Source organism: Cervus elaphus, chromosome 19 (assembly GCF_910594005.1).
Source record: "Cervus elaphus chromosome 19, mCerEla1.1, whole genome shotgun sequence".
Classification (NCBI taxonomy): Eukaryota; Metazoa; Chordata; class Mammalia; order Artiodactyla; family Cervidae; genus Cervus; species Cervus elaphus.
Window position 1 is genome coordinate 41,134,412 of NC_057833.1, and position 21,254 is coordinate 41,155,665.

At 39.2% G+C, this 21,254-nt stretch overlaps 1 pseudogene; it reads right to left on the reverse strand.

The window, feature by feature from the left end:
* LOC122675217 overlaps nt 1-21,254 on the reverse strand; it is a 59,539-nt pseudogene that overhangs the window by 33,849 nt on the left and 4,436 nt on the right.

A 21,254-nucleotide genomic window follows, 5' to 3' on the forward strand; every position in this document is an offset into this window, starting at 1 on the left:
CCATTCTTAGCTCATGAACCATACAAAAACAGGCTGCAGGCCACAGTTTACCAATCACTGATCTATATCTTAGTTTTCTAAGAAGGGTCTGTAAAAGTTCAAGGGAGCCTTGTGTCATGAATAGACAGTAGCATACTTTGTTCCATTGATCTGATTTGCCTTTTTGTCACAATATTTAAATTACTTTGAATTTCAAATGCAATTAAATGTGGGTGTGTGATATTTTATCAAAACAAGTTTGAAAAGACTGTGGAAGTCTTTTGATTTTGTTTATTGCCAGGGTCTTCACATTTATGCTCTAAAGGCCCCTGGAATGGGCCACAGCTGATCTTCAGCTTCTAGGGTGATTCTGGGTCACTGTGGACCAAACAACATTTGCTAAATTTCATTTATTCATGGGCATGACAGTGAACTGAGGCATGAATAATACAAAAGAGTGGATAGAAAATCATTTATACAGCATTCAGCTTTAAAATACATCATGGATATTTTCTCCCTCTGAAGATTTACCTTCTTAATCCCTTTTGCTGATGTGAAAATGAGTTTGCATTACCTGAGCTCACAGTGGATTATGGTAAACCTGGGATGCAGAGGAAAGGTGCTAGAAATGCAATAAAAATGACACCCCAGGTTAAATCTTTCTTTTCAAAGCCTCTTGATGCTCCCAGCCAATGAGATTTTTCTTTTTCACCAGTTTCTTCATTGCTCTCTCTCTCTCACTGGAGCCATAATGAGTCTTTCTCATTTTGCCCATTCCCCTTAGCCTGACCCCAGTCCTGGGACTTTCCTGATGTTTCCTGTGGAGTAACACACTCCTTCACTCACCTGGTTTTGAGACTAAGACCTAGAAAACACTGCATAATTTGAACAGTTGATTGATCCATAAGGAACTAATTAATAAGGATGTATCAAATTCAATTTAAAAAATATAAAGCACTCTTATGGTGGAGATCTCCCCAGGCTTACAAGTGAGTAGAAGTGAAATATCCTTCCTTTCTGGTCATCACTTTTTCATAGAATCCTTATTTTTCACCCAGGAAAAGTGGGTGAAAAAGTGGTGAACACTTTCCAGGTTATGTGTGTGAGTTGCACTCAGTTGTGCCTGACTCTCTGACCCCATGGACTATAGCCTACCAGTCTTCTCTATCCATGGAATTCTCTAGGCAAGAATATTGGAGTGGGTTGCCATTTCCTTCTCCAGGGGATCTTCTGGACCCAGGGATCAAACCCGGATCTCCTGCATTGCAGGCAGATTCTTTACCAGCTGAGCTACCAGGGAAGCCCACTTTCTAGGTTAGCAGACCAACATACGGATGCCATCTGAATAGGCACGGCCACCCCCTTCCTCACCATCCTAGGCCTGCCGCTATCCTCTCCTAGTGTGTGTGCACCCCTAAGATGACCGGTCCATTTGGTGACATGATTCTACACTGGGACTCTAATAACTACCCGAGATTCTAAGGACAAAAAGGAATTTTTGTGACTTGCACTTATTTTAACTGAACAGGAGATAAGTCAGATAGAAATATGTTCTGTGATTTCACTTGGATAGGAGAATAATAAAGTAGGAGGAATAAGGTGTCTTGCAGAGCCTGCCTCTTAAGACCCTGCAGCAGGAGCACCTGGATGATTGAAAGGTTGGGGTGGAAATTCTGGATTATAAACACTTCTTAACCCCTCCTTCCTGCCAAGGAATTCAACCATTTTATTTTCCAGAAAATTGAATACGATTTTAAAGCATTAATTGATGTTGATGTTGTTGTTATTGCTATTGTTTTAGTCACTAAGTCGTGTCTGATTCTTTGTGACCCTAAGGACTGTAGTCCATCAGGCTTCTCTGGTCCATGGGTTTTCCCCGGCAAGAATACTGGAGGGGGTACCATTTGCTTCTTCAGGGGATCTTCCTGACCCAGGGATCAAACCTGTGTCTCCTCCATTGGCAGGCGGATTCTTCATCACTGAGCCACCAGGAAAGCCCAGTTGGTGTGTTTACCTCCTTCCAATTTCTTGGCTCCAGGAACTATTCTCTTTAGCCTCACACCCTCAGGGTAAATTTTTACAGCAGAAGTTCAGAAACAAGATATGAGGAAAGGCTCAACTTTTTAGTTTCAAAATAGGCTTTTCAAAGCCCATGACAGTGAGGAAAACCTTCAGAGAAAATGCTATGGGACTTTTAAGAAACTGGGTCTTTCAGAAATTCGTAAAAAAGGTTCTGACATGGAACTGGTTTTGGCCTAGCAGCAATAAGTTTACAATGGTTTTCATATTGACTGTGGCTAGATAAAAATCTGGAAATGGGAAAGAGAGATGAACAAACTAGTGAGAAGCTGAGTAAAGTTTCTTAGAAAGTGACTCCCCCTACTCAGGGATTAACTTGAGAGAGTTGGAAGGTGAGTGTTAGTTAAGTATTACATTTTCCCCAGGTGAGGAGATCTGAAATTAACAGCTGATTAGGAACCTGTTTCCTAAATGGATTCTGGCAGGTTCTTGGGTACTTCGTCTAGCATAGAGGAGCAGCCCTGAACAAGGATTGGTGCTGCATTGGGTCTGGGCAAAAAAGATGAAAGATCTACATCTGAAGTGCCTGCAGCCTCAAAGTGGCATGGAAGGTATGGGGAATGGTCCATGCATCCTTTCGGAGGATCAGAGATGGCAGCCTGTGGACTTGGAGGAATCTCATGATTAGGAAAAAGCAAAGTCAAATAACAAGCTACAATTTTTGCCACTAGGCAGAAGTGGGGCTACAAGAAATGTTATATGCAAACGTATTACAATTTTCTTTGGGTACTCTGTTTTCTATATTGGAAATACCAAATGTGCTACACTTTTTAATAGCATAATGGAAAGACAATATAATGAGTGTCCAAGCTTCATGAAAGAATAAACTGAAAGGCAGCTTTGAAGGCAGAATAGAAAATATAAGATCAAGGAAAGAGCTGTAGGGCTCATGTAAACTGATGAGGGAGGTAGTCAATGGTCCTACTCTTTGTGTTTCATCAGAGAATATCTGGATGGCAGCTACTAAATCTAGCAGGCAGACTTTTAAGTGACATCAACAACCAGAGAAATCCTCCAGTAACATTACTCAAACCACTTCCTATGAGGGAGTCACTTGCAGAAAATTTGATGGAATTACCTTTCTCATCTTCATACATCTGAAGAGATGGCGTGGAGGAGGCATTATACTTGTGCTCTAAGGTTTAGATTAAGACTAATGTTATGGAAGCTCCAGGAGAAATGATTTCACAAGGTGAAATAGCCAGTGTTGTTCAAAGATGGGATGAAATGATCCTAGGAGTTAGTGAGTTCTTTGTAGAGGGAGTTTGCAAACAGAAATTCCGGAGCCATTTGGCAGAGAACTGTATAGAAATGATCCAACAACATATTCCTGTCCAAACCTGAGATTCTGTTAGCTAATGATGGCACTGTAAAAACATCGACAGAGACAAATATGATCTCTACAGTCTCAGCAAAAAACGGGGAAGACCAAAAATGAGGACCAAACTCACGAAGTCATTTACTGCTTGTAAGAATTTAGCAAAGTATAATGTCTAGTCACATAATCTAGCATAGACTTTCATTAGCCGATTGGATAAAACGATTTTAGGTTTATTCTAAATACACAGACTTGAATATTGCCTAAATAAATACTGGATAATTTGGCGGCTGAGAGTAGTTTCTGAAGAGAGTTCTTATTCTCACTTTTTTATAAACACACAAGAAAAGAAAAAAAAAAAAAGTTTCTAAAGAAGGCTTTAAAGGATCAGAAGCTGGGATTGAGGAAGAGGCCACAAAGCTCCATTTTACTGTGGGGTGTCATTTTTCAAATGGCTCCTAATCACATTGCTGAGCCTGTCTGGAAGGGCCAAAATATTAGTGTTCTTAGGCACAAGGCAGTTAAGTGATTACTGTCTCATGCCAGCACACCTTAGTTTCAGCTGAGATCGACACAGTGAAATTACAGTCTCGTGTCCTTAAGTTGGCCTCAGACATTTTTTGACAAACAAAAAGACTACAGTCATGCCATAAAGCCATGTATAGAACTCAGCGTAGAACTCAGAATCAGGATCTTGGCTCCTTCTCTGAGCCTGGAATTCAGACTTTAGACATTAGACAGTCATCCTTTCATCCAGAAATTTCAAGTCAAATCAATTATTCAGCAAAAGCCTTTTTAGTACTTCCTATGTATCTGTCATTATATTAGTCACCTTGGGGCTAGATGATAACATGTGCAATGTCTTTGGCCTCCAGGAGTTCACAGGGGTGAATCTGGGAAACCAATAACAAGAGTGCTCTGCTTTCTTTAGAGTCCTGGGAGCAGTTAGTGGTGGACTCCAAAGGGTTCCCACAGGCCAACTTTTAGAGGTAATTAAGTTTTAGGCAAGAAGGCAAAGATGGGAGATTGTGTCTGGCAGAAAGAGTAATATATATTGAAGTCTGGGGGGCATGGAAGAATAGGAGAACTTAGTGTCTCAGGTTGGCTGGAGGAAAGGTTGGGTGGATGTAGGTTAACTGGGATTAGAGATGAGGCAAGCCAGGTAAGATGGAACCAGATAGATAGAAGGACTTTGTGAGCTGAGCTGAAGAGTGGAAATTATATCCTGAAAGTGATGGAAACCATTCCTCTTTTACAGAATTGATGAAGATCCAATGAGAAAATAAATGTGAAAATGTTTTGTAGGAACATGTATATTTAGAAATTTGTTCATAATTTTCTGTTGTTTCAATTTTGAGAGGAAGATCCTTGGACCATAAGAGAATATACTCCAAAGACTGCAAGAAGAGATAAGTGAAAAGATTTCTGGGGTGGGAAAGGGTTCAATGAGAGTCAAAGCCAAGCTAAGCTCACTGTAGATAAGAAGGAAGCCTAAAGCCTTGCAGTAGCCCAGCTCTGGTCTGGATGTCTCTGGGAGCAAGCACTTGTATACATACAGAGCATGGCTCCTTTAAATTTCCATTGGATGTAAAAGACTACAGACCAAGTCAATTTACTCACCTGGCAGCCCTGGAAGAATCTAAGTGTGCCCTGTTGATTGAGATTTCAACTTCCAGAAAAATATAAAGTGAAAATAAAATATTCTAAAACAAGTCGTTGTGGCAGGGTAAAAACACTAAAATACAGGGTCGTATAGAATCCAAGCCACATTTGAATCCTGGGGTTTATTCTCTTCCTCTTTTTGTCCTATTCTTTTAAGTTTTAATGGAATTTATTGAGATATAATTAGTACCTTGACAAATATATTCACCCATGTAACCACAGCCCCAATCAAGATATAGAATAATTCCATCCACTTAAAATGTTACCTTCTGCCACTTCGTAGACAATCCACTCTCACTCCCAGCCTCAGATTTCTGTCACTATGAATAAATTTTTTTTCTGGGACTTCATGCAAATAGAATCTTATGATTGTTTTTTGTATGACTTCTTTCATTCAGTATATTCTTTTGAGATTTATTTTGATGCTGTGTACATCGGTGACTTTTTTTTCCTTTTGTAGAGCAATTGTCCACTATATGGTTGTACTGTAATTTGTCAATCCATTAACTGTTGTAAACTGTTTCCAATTTTCAACTTATTCTTTTTTTTCAGTGGACTCTTTTGGCCAGGATGTCAGAGACAGGGTACCTGGGAACAATGTGTAAGATAATTGGCTACAATAGTTTGACAGGAGAATTTGACACTACCTGTTAGTGTTAGAATGTCCATCCTTTTTTTTTTTTTTTTTTTAAATTTAGCAGGTCTTTAGTATCTATTAGTATCTATTGTATCTTTAGTATCTATTGTACAGAAATAGCCACATAAGTCTACAAGGTCATTGGTATGAAGGACTTTTTAGAATTCTCTACATTTATTCCTCTAGAATATCCATCCATTCCAGAGGGGTTTATGTTGTTGATGTTTTTGTATTCTTACCTTTTACTCCTCCTTGGTGCTGAACTTTTTTTAGCTGATTTGAAGGTAATTTAGGAAGGTATGCATTTTTTTTTAATGCATGCAATTCCTCGTCCAAAAAGACTAGATATCTATGTATTCTGTGTATATATATATTCTTTTATAATATCTGAAAGTTTGATTACCTCATAGCTGCTAACTTTGGTTTTTCTTTTTCATCCTTAATTCTGAATTCATTCAGAATGTAAGAAAGGACATGAGGAGTTTGTTGAAGTGGCTTGTTTAAAATGTTATTGTTTTTTAAATTCTCTGTGGTATCCTGGGATATCCCATTATCCATCTAGGTTTTAGCCAAATGCTTTTTTGAAGAGTTTCAAATACCTTTTCAATGAGTTTACCCTATTTAAGTAGACACTGTAATTATTTTTGCTTTACAGTTGAAGGAATTCAGTCACAATCCAAGTAAATATCCTTTAGTGAGAAAGATCAGTCAATCACAGAGCACTGGATCCAAGGAATTTCAGACCCATGTCTTGGCATCTGCACTCTCCAGCTGTCCACCTGAGCCCACATCACCACAGTAGAGTATCTACTAGCATCTATAAAATAGTAAAGTTTTAAGACAGTTGTGTAGCTCTGTTACATGAGCTAAAGTCAAACTCTGGTTATAGAAAAGTCCAGATTTGAAATTTGATCTTCCACTTATTATATATGAATTTGATCATTCATTCATATTTAAGTGCTTATGGAAGTCCTCTTTTTTGTGCCAAATATTATTCTAAATTCTAGGCCAAGAGTAGGAATGGATCATTCTTTGACTTTTAGGAATACCTATCTAATAAAAGAACTAAAATAGGAAAGTAACAACGAAAACAGTTAATGCTGAATCCTTACTATGTTCCAGGCACTGTGCCAAGAATTTTATATTACTTTTATTACTTAAATCTGACAACAAATAATATGATCATTCCCATTTTACAGACGTATAACCTAATGTCCAGAGAACTTAGCCAACTAGATTAAAACTGCACAATGGTAAGTGACAGAACTAGTTGGACCCCCACACCTGTGTTTTTAACTTCCTCACTATGATGCTCTGGAAAAGAATTTTTCCACTTCACAGCTGCCATAAAGGGTGGTTTGAAAGTGGGAGTTCTTCTGGAAGAATGGGAGGGAATGGCCAACAAACTATCACGGCCTCACTAATTGCTCACTGCTTTCCACATCTATCACTCATATTTTCACACTGTTTTGCTTTTGTTGCTGCTTTGACTTCAGCTTGAAATGAGCTAACCCCCATATTCTTTGAGATTCAGGTCACGTGGCACCAATTTCATAATGGGCTTCTTTGACATCCTCAGCCAGAGTTAACTGTATTTTCCTTGCACCCCATTACATCACCTGCTACTTGTACCTGTTCTTCACTTTGCCTGGTATCAGATTTGATTTTTTAAACCTATTTATTCTCTCAGTGCCTTTCCTTAATGCAAAATGTGTTTTGTTCATTTTTTATGCCTAAGATTGGGCATGGTAGGTATACCAGATGTAGGTAAGTGTTGACCTGCCAGAATACTAAGGGCTAAAAATTTGATCAAGAAAGAGTTGGAGATGAAGTAGTTATATTTTACTTAAACAAATGTCATTTATTCATCTGTCTTGAGGTCAAGTGCTTCTCCATACTGGCTTGTCCAGAAGATTTGTCTTGGATCCAGCTTTTTTCCTTCTCTCCATCACAGGAGAGAATAGCCAAGTTGAAGCAGTTTGTGCAAGAGCAGTGATGAGACTCACTAACGCATATTAAAGACCAATAAGTTCCTACTGTAACTCACTAAAATCTCAGGAATATCCTTACGGTCTAGGGTATAAATATTCTTTCCTCAACAACAGTCTACTTCCACTTTTTAAAATAATAAAAGCACCGAGGGAATTCTCTGATGGTCTACTGGTTAAGATTTTGTGCTTCCATTGCAGGGGGTGAAAGTTAAATCCCTGGCTGGGGAACTAAGATCCCATATGTGGCAAGAAAGAAAAAAAAAACGCTGAGGTTTTTCTGAGTTCTATGCTCTCTGCCCTGGAGATTAGGAGCTCTCTGAAGCCTGAACTTGCAAAGCCCATGCACCCTCTCCATTTCATGGGCCTGACTGTAAGCTCTTGTCAGCTTCCTGAGTGTTACATACTGTCTCAGAGAGGCTGGTTGATTCATCCAAGATCACAGAGCTATTTACTATGACTTTTTAAAATGAATTTCCTGGATCACATGGAGCTAAGACAGAGTTACCAGGCATTGACTATCATTTTGGAATTTGAATCATGATTGACTTCTCCTTTCCATCATATAGGAGATCTAAGAGAATATATCTGAACTTTTGAAAATGCAGATGCTGTAGAGGAAAGGGTGTCTTAACCAATGGGTTAAGACAGTTAAAAAAAAAAAAAAAAAGGCATAGTTTCTAGTTTCCCTGTCACCTAAAATCCTGTTGGATCAGGCTGTGTCCCTTCCCAGCCAAAGTATTAAATTAACTGCAAGCTGCTCAGAAAACTGTATCTATTTCAAGGTCACCGCCTTGGCTGTGTTGGCCCCCCTCCCCCCCATCTTTTTTTTTTTTTCCTTCCCTCACATCTGAACTGTTGCAGGGGAGACAGGTCCAGGAGTGTGGGGAGACAGAAGGTAGAAAAGAAGCGGGGGTTACTTCAGGCCTTGCTTCCCTAAGTCTTCCCTAAGTCTGAGCCCCAGGATAGACCTTCCTGTTGTGAAATAATGGACCAGTTGTTGCGGTCTGAAGATAAACAACATTCCAGTAGTTCCCTGGAGGCTACCCGAGGTCTGTGCTTTTTAACACTTCCCTGGCCGTACAATGATCCAGGAGCTGAGGATTACCGCATCACCCGCTTCGGCGCACACAGCAATTTCGTGGTCTCTGTGTCTGTCCTGGAATGGGAATAGCTGGGTAGGAGGTAGAGGAGGGAGCTTCCCTGGTAGCTCAGCTCAAGAATCAGCTCAAGAATCCACCTGCAATGCAGGAGACCCTGGTTCGATTTCTGGGTCGGGAAGATCCTCCGTAGAGGATACCCACTCCAGTATTCTTGGGCTTCCCTGGTGGCTCAGATGGTAAAGAATCCGCCTGCAATCCAGGAGACCTGGGTTCAATCCCTGGGTTGGGAAGATCCCCTGGAGGAGGGCATGGCCTCCCACTCCAGTATTCTTGCCTGGAGAATCCCCATGGACAGAGGAGACTGACGGCTACATTCCACGGGGTCACAAAGAATCAGACACGACTGAGTGACTAAGCACAGCACCCAGCACAGTGCTCTTAATCTGGGTTATGGTAATGAGCTCAGGGTGAGATCTGGATGCCTCTGCCTAGTTGTTAAATCCATGAAACACTAGCATCTTTTGTGTAGCCTTGGACACCTAAGCTGTGCTGACTGGAGGTTTGTAAGAACAAAGGTTCTTTGCCCTGATGTGCGAGGTTTCTGTCTTCATTAAAGTTTGAGACTGAATTAAGACTCCGGGGTTACATAAGGGCAAGTTTGGAAAGCAGATGCAAACCATTAACAAAAGCAACCTGGGTTCATTATGAAAGGGTTGGGTCCCAGGTTGCTGTACCCAATAGAACAAGCACTTCAGATGAATTTCTTATAAGTTCTGCATTCTTATATAGGTAGGCGTGGCTTTCAAAGGCATAAAACCACAACAAATCAAAGAATGGCTCAGACTTGCCTTTCACTTTACGGCTGAGGATTCAAGTGATGATTCATGGACTGTGAATGTCGGCCCTGGTCCCTGGCTTTGCTCTACCTGCAAACACCATCAGGGCCAACAAATTTGGGAAATACATTCTCTCCCTGGTCTGGTCACTTTCTACAGTTTATCAATTGCATTCATATCTATTGTTATAATTGTTCCCCCACAATCACTTATAAGTCATATAAAGGGAGTGTTACTAATCTCATTTTAATGATGAGAAACTGAGGCTCAGAGGAAAGAAGACTTTTCTAAAATCTTACAGTTGCCACCACAGTATAAGTAAAACAATTTAAATTTCATTGCCTTTTGTGTGGGTATATGTATGTATACTTGCTAATTCAGTAGGTTTAAGGTGGCTGTGACCAGCAGACATCTAAAATATCAACAGTGATTTCTGATTCTTTTACTCTTAACAAAAAGAAAAACATTTTTTCTGATGTAGCAACAACTTTATTATGCTATGGGTGTTAAAGTATGGAATAGCTTGAATAAATATTCTGATTGAAACATTGAATGTGATTTTCCAATAAAAACCCCAAGACATCATAAAATAATAGAAAAATTAATAAAAAGATAAATTGCTGTTTTAGTCACTAGCAAATAAATATAATACAAACCTGCATCTTCAGGATAAAATTTGGCATCTGGTATGCCTAAATTTTGAAACAATGATATAACGGTAACAAATTACAGATAACCGAGAAAATAAATAGTGATGAAAACATTTGTGCAGTCCTCAAACAGAATGGTCATGTATTACTAAGACATAGAAACAGCTGAAGAGAGGAACATCTATAATATGATGGCAGATTCACATTACATGGTGTAGAGCTTGAGGAGAAAGTTAAAAAGTGAAATAAATATAATCACAGTAAAAATGCCTCACATGTATGATGCCATACAGTTTTCCAGGTTGTTTACTGTGAATGTTTTCTTTTAATCTTTACAAAAATTCTGTGATACAGTGAAGGAGGCAAGGTGAAGATTATTATTTCCACTTTATAGATATGGAAACTGAGGACCAGAGATATTAAAAGTCTTGCCAAAGATCAAAGAAAAGAGAAAAGGTTAATAATCAGATTTTGCATTTGGAGCTTTTCATTAGGGCTTATGAATTTATGTTGTTGGTTAGTCGTTAAGTAGTGTCTCTTTACGGCCTTATAGACTATAGCCTGCCAGGCTCCTCTGTCCCTGGGATTTCCCAGGCAAGAACACTGGAGTGGGTTGCCATTTTCCTTCTCCAGGGTATCTTCCCAACCGAGGGATCAAACCTGCATCTCCTGCATTGTAGACAGATTCTCTACTGCTGAGCCACCTGGGAAACCCTATACATTTATAACTTAGCATTTTATAATAGTATGTATGTCAAAATTTGTGTGATCTTTCAAATATATAACACAGAGTTTTGATGGCCAATAAATATGGACATATGGGGGAAGGCAAGACTCTACATATTTTGAAGCAGCAATGGAATGATTGCAAAATAATTTTATTTTTGATTAAAAATCATTGAAAACTTTCTAATGAAACCAGCATTTGAATAATTCAATAACTGTGTCACATAGACCCTTATTTTCTCTCCTTTTTTAATGTCTTGTTTGCTTTTAGGGATGAGAAGGCCAGCGACTGTAAAACATGCTTGTAAAAAGAGGATTTTTCCTTTGATATAAAAATCAATATTGGTTAAGGATTAAACTGAATATGATTATTTATATTCTGTTTTTGAATGTACTTAAATATGCGATGTGGACTCCTCAGACCACAAGGCACACTTTGCCAAGAAGTGTGATGAGGATGCACTCAGCGGAGATAACCACAAGGAGGGTATGGCACTTGGAGGTGGAGAACCACAGGAATGGCAGCCGTGACCCTGGAGCAGAGGGGAGAGCAGAGGAGTCCTAACTCATACTCTAAGCTGACTGCCCAGGGCCAGGGGGATTAGCAGAAGTCAGAGCTTAGAGATCCCCTGATATAGACAGAAAAAGAAGAAGCCAAATGAGCTACTTGCAGGTCATCAAGAAGAACAGCCATCTTCCATGATGGCCACTCTTATTCTCCTCTCATATTTAGAGGAATAACCTGAGACTCAGGGGTGAGAGGAAAAAGTGGTGATTGCATATTACATCACTGCCAAGATCTCTGGGCTCTTCCTACACTTCTCCCATCTTCTCCAGGGTCAAGTGAGATTGACTTTTCAGCCAAGATGTAATGGCTTGGACTTGAAGCTTGGCCATACATCTCCATGATGGATCTCTTGCTTGGTTTGCAAGGGTCTATCATTGTATTGTTAAGGGAGATGTAATGTGCTTAGATCCAGAAATTCTGTTTCTGCCCTTTCCACCTGTAAAATCTGAGACCGGTTCCTTAACTTTACATGGTCTTAATGTTTTCATCCCTTTCACGAGGTTTAATACAATAGTTTCTACCGTGACACCTTCCCCCAGTTTATGAGGATTAAATAAAATGGAGGGTATTAAGGTTTATAAGCCATGAAGGACAACATAGGTGTTAATAAATGCCATCTGTTCCGAAGGGGACATAGAATAGGGGTCAGATGCCTGGGATCTACAACTAAACAAAGTTTCTTCAAATGCTGATTTTCTGGTGACTCAGATGGTAAAGAATCCTCCTGCAATGCAGGAGACCCAGGTTCAATCCCTGGGTCAAGAAGATCCCCTGGAGAAGGGAACGGCTACCCACTCCAGTATTTCTTTCCTGGAGAATTCCATGGACAGAGAAGCCTGGGTACACAGAAACTATTGCCCAGATGTTCTTTTGAGCTACTCCTTAATTATCCTTGGGAAGAAAAAAATATCAAAAGGATATTTTCTTTCCCATGTTTTCTTACTTCTGTATTAACCTCTAAGTTTTTCTGGGAGGATAATGAAACTTGGGGTGGTGGTGATTGTGGGAGAATATGAGGAAAGGGAACAAGAGATTGCAGAGATCAGCAGATTGCTTTAAGTAAAGGTGTGAGCTATCATCTCAGGTTTCTCACCTGAGAATTCCAGGTTTCCACTGGTGAAAGGGGAAGGTAAGATTAGAGTTCCTCAATGTGATAAAATCATCATGATAAAGCATCTAAAATAATTTCTGGTACAGGGTTAGTACTATATAAGTAGTCACTTTCTCACATTTTCCTTTTTTAAAAAATCTCCAGTTTGGGTATTCAGTAATTTTAGAAATGTGTCTTTTGGCAGAGAGAGACCCCTTTGCCTTAGATATGTTGAGGTATTTAACACAAGGGCAGGACCTAGTGGAAAAGGTCCCAGGAAATTAGGAGGTGGTTTCCTGGTCTTCAAAACTCTTTTCTAGTCCACCTCAAAGGTTGTCTCTTCAATAAAAATTTTGTGATGTCCTTATGGTTGAGGTCATGACACTATTGGGTACAAAGCAGTGTATACTTTGAGTCAGTCTCTCCAAGTGGTGATCAGTCTCTTGGTTCCATTATATACAGAGTGATCCACCAGAGTCCTTGGAAACCAATGTTTATTAAAGCAGGATGAACTGTACTGAGCCAAGCTCTGCAGACCACACAGAGAATTGAACTTCGAAGCCTCACCTAATTAGTTGCTCTAATTGGCTTTGCTAACCAGCCAGCTTCACTACGGAGATATAATCTCTGAGAGCTGAAAAAAAGATTTTAAGCATCCTCTCTAATCAAGCTTGTCATTTCTGGGGTGCAGTGGGGAGGAAGAGGGGTGAGAGAGTACAGTGACTGTCTAGAGTCAGAGATCAGTAGAAGAGGTAGCACTGGAAGTTAGATCTCTTGACTCCCAGCCACTACATAATCAATGCCCCAGAATAATTCCAAGGGATAAAGAATACATTTTTCTCCATGTGAAACTGAACTTCATTCCACCAAACTTTCCAAATTTCCTCTAGACACTCAAGTTCAGTAACCTAATGGATAGTGTTTTGTATTCCTTAAATGAAAGGCACTGCAGAGGATGTTTAAAATGGCCCGGAGACTGAGCTTGCTGCTTTTGCACGGGGTCAGTCTCTGCTGTATCACTTACTAAATGGAATCTCAATGCATGGATTTCAGTTTTGTCCTGTGGCTTTATTTGGTTTATTGTCCCAGCTGTTGGGAGTACATGTTATGAGTCTCTTGCCTCTGTTGCCCCTCTGGAGAGACTTCTGCTGGATAATGTCAGGGCATGATTCCTGCAGACAAGGTGTGGGGTCACTGGGAGGTCTGAGCCTGGTGTGACGGATTTATGGAGAACCCTGAGGAAGGTGAGCAGTATCATGCAAGTAGAGCAAAGGTGGTCAATCTTGAGTACCTAGAAGGTTAGTTAAAACACAGATTTGGGGCCCTACCCTCAATTTTCTGATTCAGTAGGTCTGACCAGGTCTCATAAAAAACCTGCATTTCTATCCATGTCTTTAGTGATGTTAATGGTATTCATCTGGGGACCACACTGAGATCCACTAGGCTACAGCAAAATATGTTGATACACACAGCTGATGTCCAGCCACACACAGCTGAGGTCCAGTAACTTGAATGGAATATAAAGAATTCTGGAGGCTTTCACCATAATGGGTTCCCTGGGTAAGGACTTCAGTTTTTCCTTTGGGTCAACTTGGGTCTTTAACGATCTGGCCAGCATCTAGGAAGGCATTTGATATTCTGGTTTTAATGTAAACACTTCCCACCTGTCCCAAGTATTTGTATCCCTTTCCAAGAGCCTCAATATTTCTGACATTAGCAGAACCGTAATCTTCCCTCTCCTCCCTTCTCGCTCTCTCCCTCTCTCCTGGCCAGCATCTGTTCTTTTTCACAGCTGTGGCCACTTCATTCTGTCTGCCTCTTTCTCCTCTTGCCCCCAACCTCTCACTGGCCCCTCCCCCCACCCGGATCAAAATACTCTGTTTTTATTTATTTACTCCACAGCTGTCCGTGTTGTGTCTGGGTCATTGCAGTGCAACTAGCAGGGAAATGCGATCCGTAAAGAGTCCTTAAAACTGTAGATACTTGTAGTCACTAATGTAACCACCCTCAATAACACAGATACCTTCCTTGGTCCCTGGGTCGATCTGAAAATGGCTGGCTTAGGGCTGTGTGTCAGGGTGACCCCCAGGAGGAATGAAGCCTAATAGTCCTTGGAATTTACACTAGGCCATTTAAAGGTACTGAACAATTCTGAGTATTTAAGACTTTAGTGTTAGAAAAGGGGATGGAATTGTTCAGTGGAAAGAGCTCTAAATTAGGAGTCCAGAAACTAAAGTTCTAATTCTAACTCTGCTTCTAATAAGCTGAGTGAGCTTGAACCATGAGCCCTCCCCCCACTCTCCTTCTCATCCTTAAATTGAAAATATTGGACTTGATAATTTTCAAATTCCCACCCTCAGTAAGTGTAAGTAATAAAAATATGAAAACTCCCTTGAATGTTGGATTTCTATACGGTTCTTCCACATGCTATGTACATGGTGATCCCAGGTCAGGTTCTAGAGAGTTTCCATTCTTTCACTGGGGAACTAAAAAGCGAGAAAGATGTGGATTTTGAGGCAAGAGACTAGGACAATGACAGCAATATAATAAATCAACCAATGAGGATTTATTCAGCAAGTAATATGTCTAAAGGAGATTTGAGAGAGGCAACTTGACATTTATTTCACCAGTGGTTGAAAAGACACTGAACTGGAACAGATATAAGGAAGGTAATAGATATGAAAGAGAAATCAATGTGATACAGAAAGAAAGTGACCAGATTCTATGAGTCTGTGCTCTCTTTGATCCTTTATATCCATGTTTTGAGGTAAACCAGCCTGAAGGGTGAAAAGCACAGAGTCATGAGACAACAGTGAGGAAATGACCTAATGGATGAAATGAATAGTGAATACTGCTTGATAATATTTTTAATTCAATTGCACTGGTTTCTTATGTTAGTAGGTAATCTTTCTGGGAAGTTCTTAGTGTCATATAGTTTAAAGGAAAAAAACATTTTAATGTCCAAAGTGCAACCCTGTGTAAATTTATTTTCTTGTATTTAGTGCTTAATACTTTTTGTCTTTCTAAGTGGTGACCACCAAAAAAGATGAAAAACTGAATTAAATAATAATTCATTTTTAAAGCCAGTTACAATCACATCCTTTTTTTTCCATTTGATTGATACAATCCCTCTGTGAGATGTCCAGGTAATCACTGTTATTCTCCTTTTTCGCATTAGGGCCTGGGGTCAGAGAGGATCATTAACTTTGTTCATATGGATAGTAAGTGTAGTAATATCACCAAAACACAGACCTTAATTTTCATTAATTAGTTTAAAAACATTTAATATATCTTAGTAATAGGACTAATCTGAGCTTATGAAGATAGGTATGTTTTCTGTCCTCAAATACAGTTCAGTGGGGAAGGTCAAGTGCGTGAAGAAGCAGGCGCAACCATGAGTTCCAGGTACTGTGATGAAAGCCCTATGTCAAGGAGGTGAACGAGTTGAAAGCTTCAGGAAAGAAAGTCATATGGCTTAGTCTTAACCTCCAGGTTATAAAGGTTCCTGCCTGACAAACATTTAGACTGCATTTGATTATGACTCTATTCCTAAACATCAAACAATCTGATATGTAGTGTACATACTAATAAGAATTTATGTAGAATAAATACCTTCTAGAAATATTGAGTCTGATGCCTATTTCTGTAAAACAAAGACAATTTATTATTTCCCATTAATTATAAACCAAACATATTTCCATGATTATAAACATCTCAAAGTGTAATTTTGAAAATATTTCGCTGAAGAAAGAGTAAATAAATGACCAGTTCTGGGCATTCTGTGCAATGTTAAGCTATTGGTCTATGGCAACCAGGTCACCTTTCCATAGGACTTTCATGACATCACAGAAACTTTTTTTAAATGTTATTCTTTAATTGGAGGAAAATTGCTTTACAACATTGTGTTGTTTTCTGCCATATAACAATGTAATTTAGCCAAGAAACTTTTTAATTTAAGAATTTCCCAGACATTTTAGTCTTTCTCCCACCTTCACTTCATTACCTTTCATTTATATTTTCCATGTTGGTGAATCCTCAGGCTAAAAATTCCTTTGTGAATAGAAGCCATTTCAATAGGGGGCTTACTTATTTTTTATATTATTTTTCAAGTCTTTGTCTACTTTCAGAACTAAATGTGTATATTTATTACTACAGAGCACTAGGGCATAACCTCACAAAGATTACATACTGTATAGTTTGCAATATAAATCAAGATGCTTAGTTAATATTTCCTCATTAATTTCTTTCAATGAAAGACATGCTTTGAACTTAACATGATGAAAGAATCTTTCACTGAACATATGTGCAAAATTCTTTTAATAAATACTTACTGAGCAGGAACAGCTATGCTGGTTGAACTAGTGGAGCTCTCAGAGGAGCCTTAGGAATGATTTAATTAAATACCTCTATTTTAGAGAAGTTCAGTAAATACCAGAACTCACCCAACAATTCAAGGGCTTCCCTGCTGGCTCAGTGGGTAAAGAGTCTGCCTGCAGTGTGGGAGAACTGTGTTTGAACCCTGGCTTGGGAAGATCCCCTGGAGAAAGAAATGACAACCCACTCCAATATTCGTGCCTGGAGAATTCCATGGACAGAGGAGCCTGGTGGGCTACAGTCCATGGGGTCACAAAGAGTCAGACATGACTGAGTGACTAACACCTTCACCCAACAGTTCAGAGGTAGAGATGGCATTAAAGTATTGCCCTGCTGATTTCCATCCTCAGGGGCTGTTTTCCTATAACTGAGTTAAGGTCAATGGTATTTTCAAGCATGTAATTTTTCCAGTCTTAATTATTTCACCACAACTTAATTTAATCATAGGTTTTTAGAGACTTCTAGTGCATCAGATGTTGTACCAAATTCTGCTGAAGCTGTTTGGGAACTGATCCTTAAAAACTTCAATCAGATATTTGCAGAGTTTCTAAGAAATTAATTGACAGTAGTATGCTACAGTGCAAAGACCTCTGGTTTGTTAAGAAGTAAAGAATCTTACCAAAAATTTTTGGGAAGCCTAAGCCTAAGCAAGTACTTTGATTTGTCTAGGTCTTCATTTTTCTTTGGTCATGAGACTAGCTTAACGATCACGTTTTTTCCTTACATTCTATAACTCAAATTTGGCTATTGTGTAGATATTCAGGATGATGATTACTAGATGAGTCCTTTTATTTTAAAGGGTGAGAGTTTCATGTCTCAAAAATTTTGGTATCTCATTTTTAATATATGTAAGTAACTTTATTTTATATAGAATTCTAGTTTTATTTAACAGACATATATGACATGTGTGTGTGTGTGTGTGTGTGTGTGTGTGTGTGTGTATTCATCAATGTATGAGGATTTTGGAATTTTGTTTATCCTAAAGCAACTGTAATATGAAAGAAAATGACTTCAGAAATGTCACTTTCATGGGAAGCCAGTCTACTTAAAACTACCTATAAATAGACCATTAACACCTCAATGCTTTTGTTTATGAAACTGACAGAAGTTTAGCCTTAGGTAAGTAAAATCAGTTCAGCACACGGAGAGATGAATGTGGTGGCCTGCACCACCTCTGGAGAACAGACTAAAAATTCTTCTTAAGTGGCCTGCAGTTGGAATAAATTGCTTCGTGAATTCTTTCCATATCCAATTCTCATGATTCTGCAATAACTCTACTTCCTGAATGTAAAAATAGGCTGTTAGCAGAGCAGGGGAAGGGTCACTCCCTTCCACCCTAGGAAGGAAGAGTCTCTGTTAAGTGAATAACCACAAGGCTGACCAGGTCCAACTCGCAACCAGATTCACCTTTTTTTCAACTCAAGTGAAATACCACTATCTGACCTCTTTTTGTAAACCACCTACATTTTGAGGGCCTGATATGACTGAAAGTACCAAGCTGTAGTGGACACATTCTTGGAAGTGAAAGGTACTCTAAAAATACAGATATCATTGACCTGGCATCAATAGGCTCTCACTCCATCCCTTCCTTCCCCTCCCCCATCCCTGCAATCTATCTTCAGTAAAAGTGCATCCAAATATAAAGGAGATGGGTCGTGTCCCATTCCATGGGATCTTGAAATGTCTGTACTTAAAATGGGATAAAGCTAAAGCTGCGTTTGAAGTGTCCCAAACTAGGGCACCAGGAGCAGCTGCTCTTATTTCCAGCTGGATCTCTTAGCCTGGCAGGGCAAAAGTTACCTTGATAAATTCTCAGTTCGAGGCATCTGGAGATTCAGTTGTGGAGATTGCTCGAGGTAAAAAGCTGATACATCCAAAGCAAAACAAAACCTAAAAAAACAAATCAGAAAACCAGAATCAGAATAATAATAACAACAAGAATTATTTCCTGGTTTTTAATGGAAACCATCTATTTAAAGTGTGAATAAAACACACTACAATCTATGATTCAAATTGACAGATTTTTATATCATCCTACAGCTTTGCTGTTTCCAGTGTTTGTAGTTGTTCATATTCACGATGAGGAGATAGGTGTTCAAAACTTTTCAGGTAGATTTTGATGACTACATTCAGAAAATGAGATATATTTGTGTAGAGGCTTGATCTATAGAACCAGGCTTCAAGCAATGAGGAATGATTTACAGTTACAGAAAAATTCATTTGCATTAGTATTACTACCTCTCATTTATTGAGATTCTATACAAGTCTGTCTTTGAAAATACTACATTGTGTGGCAAGAAAAAAAATTGAGTTTATTAACTGATACTTTTCTTCCTTAACCCTGGTGCTCCCTTTAATGCCATGATGTTACTCAGTTTAACTAGGTACGTCTAAACTTAACAATTAAGGAAAGAGATGGCAGGACAACACCCATATTTTTTAATTATATTGGATAATTCAATTCCTAGCCCATGTGGCAATAGTGGTAAAGAATTTGCCTGCCAATGCAGGAGACATAGGTTTGATCCCTGAGTCAGGAAGATACACTGGAGAAGGAAATGACAACCCATTCCAGTATCCTTGCCTGGAAAATCCCATGGACAGAGGAACCTGGCCGGCTACAGTTCATGGGGTCACAAAGAGACGATTACAACTGAAGTGACTTAGCACACAACACAATTCCAAGTGGGCTTTGTTGAGAGCTTTCTTAGAAGCCTTAAATTAATGTTTTGTATACAAAGTTTTATAGGAGTACAATTCTGGCAGAATAGTGCTTGACCTGGGTCTTTGCAGTTTGAGTAGAATTTTGTGACATGTGGGGTGGAAAGAATTGGGAAAGATATTTCAGAATGGAAAAAAGCATCAGTGAAGTTTGAAAGAAAGAGAATGTAGAAAATTATTGGCGGGTGGGGTGGTGGTGGTGGTGGAAATTTCTGCCACACTGATGTACTCAGAGTCATGGCCAGGTTGGAAAGTAGACCGGGGTTTTGGAGCTTGCCATGGAAAAGGGAGTTATTGAGTTATCAGTAAAGGAAACAAACAATGGTATGAGCTTGGTGGACTCAGAGTCTCTAATAAACAAATTTTGGCAAAGTTAACCAGATCCCTGTTTGGAAAAATACATTGTCTGCATGTTTCAGCAGTATACCTAAGCATGGGGAAGTGATAGGGAGGAGTTTTATCTGAGTCCTTAAGGAGGTAAATGCAATTGGGTTTAGCTTCACTGGGAATATTAAGTTTAAAATTTGAATTCAACTAGATACCAAATTAGGACTGGGAAGATGCTGGCTTCAAGCCAGAACACAGATATACAATGGTATATTAACTTAAAGTGGTTTAAATCATTTAAAAATAAACTCATTTGCCCATAAGAACTTGAGGGCTGTAAGGACCTGAAATAATTCACAAGTTTGCATTTTCACACTGACAGGAGCAGCTGACAATGTCTACTCTGATTTTCCTCCTGAGGGCTTATTTTAAAACAGTCTTATTTTCTCAGCATATAAGGTTTAACTTTTGGTAATGAAAGCTAATAATCAATTCTGAAAAATGACACTGGGTTTTTCAGGCTCTGGGGCTTTTGTCAGTCTCCATCTGTATCACCTCTGCTTTTATTGTATCTGGATGGTACTTAACAAATAACTATTGTCCCAGGGGAATCATTTATGCCATGGAAAGAGGAAAATAAATGAAATCTGCATGCTTTCTTATGATAGTAGCTGATCTTGCAAAAATTCACTCCATGCGTAGTTACTTAAAATAATGTATAAAATAATGTGAACTCTGGCTCTGGAGACCAATGAAAGTGAAAGTGTTAGTTGCTCAATCCTGTCCAACTCTTTGTGACTTCATGGACTGTAGCCCACCACTGTACCCCACCAGGCTCCTCTGTCCATGGGATTTTCCAGGCAAGAATACTGGAGGGGGTTGCCATTTCCACCTCCAAGGGATCTTCCTGACCCAAGGACCAAACCTGGATCTCTTGCATTGCAGGCAGATTCTTTACCATCTGAGCCACCAGGGAAGCCAATTGGATTTTAATTATACTCCTACTACTTTCTTGCTCTGGGGCCTTGGCAAACATAATTTTTCTGTACTTAGTTCTTCATTTGTAATACGGAATATTAATAGGAGCTATCTCACAGAGTTATTTTGAGAGTTAACTGAAATATCATATACAAAGAACTTAGAATGGTGCTTGACAGAGAGTGGCATCATAAAAGTGTTATATATAATAAATACAA